Below are 6,474 nucleotides of genomic sequence, written 5' to 3' on the forward strand. Positions count from 1 at the left end.
TAAATAGGCTTGCGTAGTAATCCACTACTGTCCGCTTTAAATAAGCGTTCGTAATAATCCACTATTGTCCGCTTTAAATAAGCGTTCGTAATAATCCACTATTGTCCGCTTTAAATAAGCGTTCGTAATGATCCACTACTGTCCGCTTTAAACCAGCGTGTGTAATAATCCACTACTGTCCGCTTTCAACCAGCGTTCGTAATAATTCACTACTGTCCACTTTAAACCAGCGTCTGTAATAGTCCAGTACCGCCCGCTTTAAACTGGCGCCTTATGGTTGCGTCATTTTCTTGGTTATTGTCAGTTGCACACTATCTTTATGTTATTCACTGAACTGTTTGGTCATAGCAACCTTCTTGGTTTCTTAATCCAACTTTCTTTTTGAAAATAAAGAGTTGTAGAAGAGCAATTATTTTGATGTGATTCGCGAGGCCTAGATAAACGTCCTTTTTTAGTTTCTGTGTCAACCGTATATCACGATCTTTGTCTAAACCACGTCTCTTCTTAGCTTCTGTTTATATCAATCAAGTATCAATCAGTCCTAGAAAGTGTATAGTCGATATTAATGTCAGGGGAAAAGAAAGTCACGTGTTTGTGAAAGTTGCTCTGTGTGACAATGTCGTGCCTCTCTCTCTTTTTATCTTGTGAAATATAGTGTAATACTTCATTTGTGAAGAAGTGCGCTTTTTATTTACTATCTCATAGAGTAGAGAAGGCAGAAACAAGTTACAAATGTTTAATTTATTCAGTTGTGAACCTCGGTTTCATGTTTTTATACAGTTTCACCATTGACACTAACATTATTCATATTTTCTTCCCTTAAAATCAGCACACAGGTCCAGTATGGCCTGGCGATTAGGTCACTCGATTCGCAATCTGAGGGTCACAGGTTGGAATCCGGTTCTCGAACATACTTGCCCTTTCAACCATGGGTACGTTATATGTAACGGCCAATCCCACTATTCACTGATGAAGAGTAACCCAAGAGTTGATGGTGGGTGGTGCTGACTAGCTGTTTTCCCTCTAGTCAATCACTTTTAAATTAAGGACGGCTGGTACAGCTAACCCTCGAATAGCTTTGACGAACTTCAAAAACAAATAAACAATTATCACACTTTGGGACAGCTAAGTCTTACGAGTCTCTTGTTATTACACAACTAGCCTATTTGCATACATCCCTCTAAAAACATTACCACAGTTATGAACGTATGAGTGACGCAACTGCTAGAAAGAAAAATATATAATCATATAACTTCTGAAAGTTTGGAGCAGAAATTCAGAGACCAAGTAACACTCACGTTTTGAATGACGAGGCTTACGAGGTTTTCACAAAACCAGGAAATATTAAAGCTTTATTCGTTATTATGTAGTCAAGTAAGTACTTTTTTGAGGAGCAATTTTGATATTTTACTGATTATATTATATTTTATATTTTGTGTAAATAACAATGTACTAGTACAGAATCATAATAAACAGGCGCATTGATATGGAATTAATATTAACTTCCGATCAAAACAAGTTAACTACTTAAATCAAAGCTCAAAATACACCTGCTAATGTGCATAGCTAACTAAGTATACTTTTTTTTCGTCCTTAGTTACACAGATTAGAATGCATCGTTTTTTCAGTTGGGTATGCATTAACGATATTTTCGGCCATAAACCCAATAATATCTCATGATGTTCGGCTAGCTTAGGAGATTTAGGTTAGTCCTAAATCCATATGTTAGGCTAACAATGCCAAAATATCTTTATAATAAATAGTATAATAATAAAAACAAAAGGTAAATATATTAAGCATTCAATAAAGATAACAAGTAATAAAACTGAATGTGTTAAACATTCAATATAAATGAAAATTAAGAATAAAAAAATTCGATATACTAAACACGCAATAAAAATGAACATTAAAAATGATAAAATAAGATATATTAAAAATCAATGGAAATAAAAAATTAAACCCACTGACCCATTTGTTGACTTTGTCAATGTTGCCCTCAGTGAATATTAAGATAAAGCTGCTCTTTTACCTGAGCTGATATTTTTAAAAAAATCAGCCAATTAGACAAAAAAGGCAGCTCTCAGAAAATACCAAAAGAAAGTAAAGTACAAATGACTCTAGCAAAATAGTAAAATGTATCCTAGTAAGAGGTAGAACACATACAACGGTAGGTTGGAGATACATTGTACATATATTGAACTTTTTCCAGTTATCATTATTTCAAAATTTTAAGGGTTGATCTATGTATCTAGCAGCCTTCATGATAATAAATGTTATAATTAATACAGACTATACGTGGATCTAAACTTTAGGTAACCACAACCAAATAGCTTTTGTTAAATAAATGAACTTGTAAGAAGCAACATTACTAAGAAGTTTACGTGGTTAGTATACCCCTTCTAATGAATTCGTAAAATAATAATCCTGTTATGAAGTATGTATAGTTATTATCAGATAAATATAATTTTTAAACTTACAAACTACAAGTCCCTATTTTGACTCCACTAAATGTAATCCTAGGTAACAGCATGGAGCCAAAATAGGGGTTTGTAGTTTGAGTAAATAATGTCTACAGTATCTCCAGCCTTGTTTCCTTACTTTTTTACAATCCCGATTGTATAGTGTACAAATCACTGAGTATGTACATGTTACAATCATCTAATGCTCATCTATTATTGGTTGGTAATTCCTGTTTCACCCTGTATTTGTAACAAACATTTGTAAGAAAGCTAGATTCAAGGGGTAATGATAACATCGTTTACACTAGAATTATGATGTTTTTTAGCTTATGTAAAATATAGAAGAAACAAATAGATATTTCAGTACCTTGTTCAGTATTCTGCAAAAGATTGAGGTGCACTATACCAAGCTGTGTTTGTTGTAGGCTGGCAAGAGGATTATAATAAGAATTACAAACGGGCCGTTTTGAGGGGATTTTCTTTTCCTTGCAAGTCTAATATTCACGTTTTTGTACATTTTTTATATGTGCACAACCTTAGCAGTCAATGATAAAGGTTTTAAAGTGTTGTTTGAACTGAATCTCTACTGTTTAAGGGGTGCTTTTTTGCCCAAAGTTCTGTTAAGGGTTTTGTGCAATTCCTTGCGATCCCAATTATGAACCACTACCGTGGTTCATGATACCACGACTGATAAGAAACTCGCCACAACTAGCACGTTCAGTTATACACTGTAGTGTCGTTATACCCTGGCTGGTTAGAAACCAAACATATTTGTCACGTGTGATCATATAACTTATAAGAACCTTTTCTATACTGAGGTCTGTAGTATCATTACACCCATATTGATCGATGACTAACCGCGTTTACCACGCTTGGGTCATACATTTAACGTATAAGAATCTATTCTGTACTGAAACCTGTAGTGTCATTATACCCTGACTCATAGGAAATTGACCATATACACACATTTGATGATATGTGTATAATATATATGAAGCTATCCTTTACTGAGGCTTGTAGTATCATTATACCCTGATTGATAGGAAAACGACTACATTTAACTCATAATTTATGACATATAAGAAGTCATCATATAGGGATATTTATAGTATCTTTATACCCTGACTGATAGGAAACTGGTCACATTTAGCACGTTTGATGATATACGTATAACCAAAACATCAATAAGTGTAAGAATTGTGAAACCGTGAAAACAGTTACTAAGGTTTAGAGAAAAGAAAAAAAATCAGTAAAACTATTTCCTGAAGAGTGACCTTTGAAGTCACGAAAGCGGTAAAAGAAATTAACGAAAGAAAAAAAAAGTCTGATATTCCAGTGTTTTCTTATATATATAATATAGAAGAAATGATACTGTCCTGTTGTGTTAGTATACCCTAACTGGTAGGAAAGTACCACATTTAGCATGTGTGGTGATATATATATCAGCTTGATATGGTAAGTCTTGACAGTGAATGTTTTAAATTATTTTCAACGAACCATTAAAATGATTCACTCTTTTATGAACTATAATTATGGTACTAAGCGCTGCTCATGATGGGATCTTATTTACAAGTATATGTACTAAACATAGTGAATATTTTTTCAGAGTTATCTTTACTAGCAGATACACAGTGGTAAGTTAATATCCGCAACTTTCGGGCACATTTTGTGGGTTATTCAAAGACTTTACTGTAGTGTGGGATTTGTTTGGTGTTTAGTATTCGTTTTACACAAAATATCCGCAACTTTCGGGCACATCTTGTGGTTTATTGAAAGACTTTAGTGTGGGATTTGTTTGGTGTCTAGTATCCGTTTTACACAAAATATCCGCAACTTTCGGGCACATTTTGTGGTTTATTCAAAGACTTTAGTGTGAGATTTGTTTGGTGTCTAGTACCCGTTTTACACAAAATATCCGCAACTTTCGGGCACATCTTGTGGTTTATTCAAAAACTTTAGTGTAGGATTTGTTTGGTGTCTAGTATCCGTTTTACACAAAATATCCGCAAATGTCGGGCACATCTTGTGGGTTATTCAAAGACTTTACTGTAGTGTGGGATTTGTTTGGTATCTAGTATCCGTTTTACACAAATTGTTTAATTTATGATTTTCAGTGGTTGGTACAGTATGTGATTATATGAATTTGTTTAAAGCTTTCAGAAAAACGAGACAGTTACCCAAGTTATATTAGTTTATTTAGAGCGAGTTTGAAAATAGACTGCTTTATTAACTAAAACAGTGTGTTTTTGTTCTCTACAAGTGGCTATTATGAGCATTTGAACAACCTGTTATAGTTTTGGAATATTTGGTTTTAGTGAATATTTCGTGAAATTCTTAGTTCAAACGTTAAAAATATTCCCTTCATCGGGCAACAATATACTGAGAAAAAAGTCCGTGTATAATTCTACGTATTAATTTATGCACGTTATGAGTCTTAAACAACAAATATTGCCTGTTAATAATTATAAGTATGACTTTTTCTAATATCGGCGTAACATGGTCCACGACACTGTAAGGTATTTGTGAGCCTTCGACAGCTAAACTTGTAAGTTTAAGATTGTACAATTTCCGAAGTAGCAATGAATCCGACTTATACATGATGATTGTGTTTTGATCAATCCACTCCTTAGGTTTGAAGTAGATCGTCAATGAAACCGCAGCAGAGAATGATTCGAAACTTAAAAGCCTGAAATCATTAGTACTAAAGCCTTTTGATTAATCTTATTGGAATCGTATATTAAGAAATGGAATACCGGGACTGTTTTGGTTAAAGAATATTTTGATATCAAAATTAATAAGGAAAAACATATATTCAAGGATTAACACTATGAAAAATACATATGAAAAAACAGCAACCAAACACTCCAAAACAATTAATAAATCATTCAAACGTAGAAATTCAACATTTTAAATTAGAATAGCTAAATAATAAAAAATGCACTACATAATACATATACCTAAATACTAAAAAAATCAAACAAAAGCTAGATTTGTATTTGCAAATGCAATAAGATTTTAAAGTAAATCAAAGCCAGTCAGCAATTTAAGTCAAAATGCTAATAGGTTGTATTCTGTACGCTTAAGCGTTTTTAGAACAACCCATGGAAAATTCAACCCTAGTTAAACAGTTCCTTTTGAAAGCAAGTAAACTCAAACTAATCAGTTTTAGACGTTTAATTATTCCCCAGATAGAGTGAGGATTTATTTGATTGTAAAGTGGCTTTATTCCTTGGGAGATCATGCTTTTATAACAGGTGTCTGTTACTTGGACAACATTTCTACCAAATCTACCAACTCCATAAAGGAAGATGATAAACTGTAATGCCTTGAGGTAAGGAAAACTTCTTTTCAAACCAAAAAGTATGATAGCTAGAGTTTTAAACTTGATAAAAACGTTGTTAAAATTGAAATTTCTCCTATTTATTGCTATTCCTCTTGCGAATTCATATAATTCACAATAATATTGACGTTATTTTCACAAATAATGTTATTTGATATTCTAAATGAAAAATGTCTATTACCATGAGGTTATGACGAAAGACTAAAACAATATGCTACTCTTTCTTTTACGGATTCCTCCCGAGATCTGTAAAATGTTACCTGGTGAACCTAATTACTACAGTATACATGGTGCCAACTATACATATACAATATGTTTTATAATATTTTTTTTTTTGCATTTAATGGCAAAGATACTGAGGTTAACTACCGCCGTTTCTAATTTTGAGCTACCGACCAGAAATAAGGCAGCCCACAGTAGCACTATATTACTCAACATCCACGCAAAGGGATTGACTGTCACTTTTACAACGCACTCACAGAGTATAATACGGGGAATATTTTGTGATATCGCATTGATTCGAACATGCTTCGCCAGCTCCGAAATACGGATCTTTACCGCAGGGCCAATCTATGCTCCTATTTTATATCCACTTTAAAGATATTAGTATCAACAGTCACAGCATAAACCCATAAACGTACGCTCACCAAAACATTAATTTAGCACTGATTGGTT

The sequence above is a fragment of the Limulus polyphemus genome, unplaced genomic scaffold (assembly GCF_000517525.1).
Source record: "Limulus polyphemus unplaced genomic scaffold, Limulus_polyphemus-2.1.2 Scaffold1251, whole genome shotgun sequence".
Classification (NCBI taxonomy): Eukaryota; Metazoa; Arthropoda; class Merostomata; order Xiphosura; family Limulidae; genus Limulus; species Limulus polyphemus.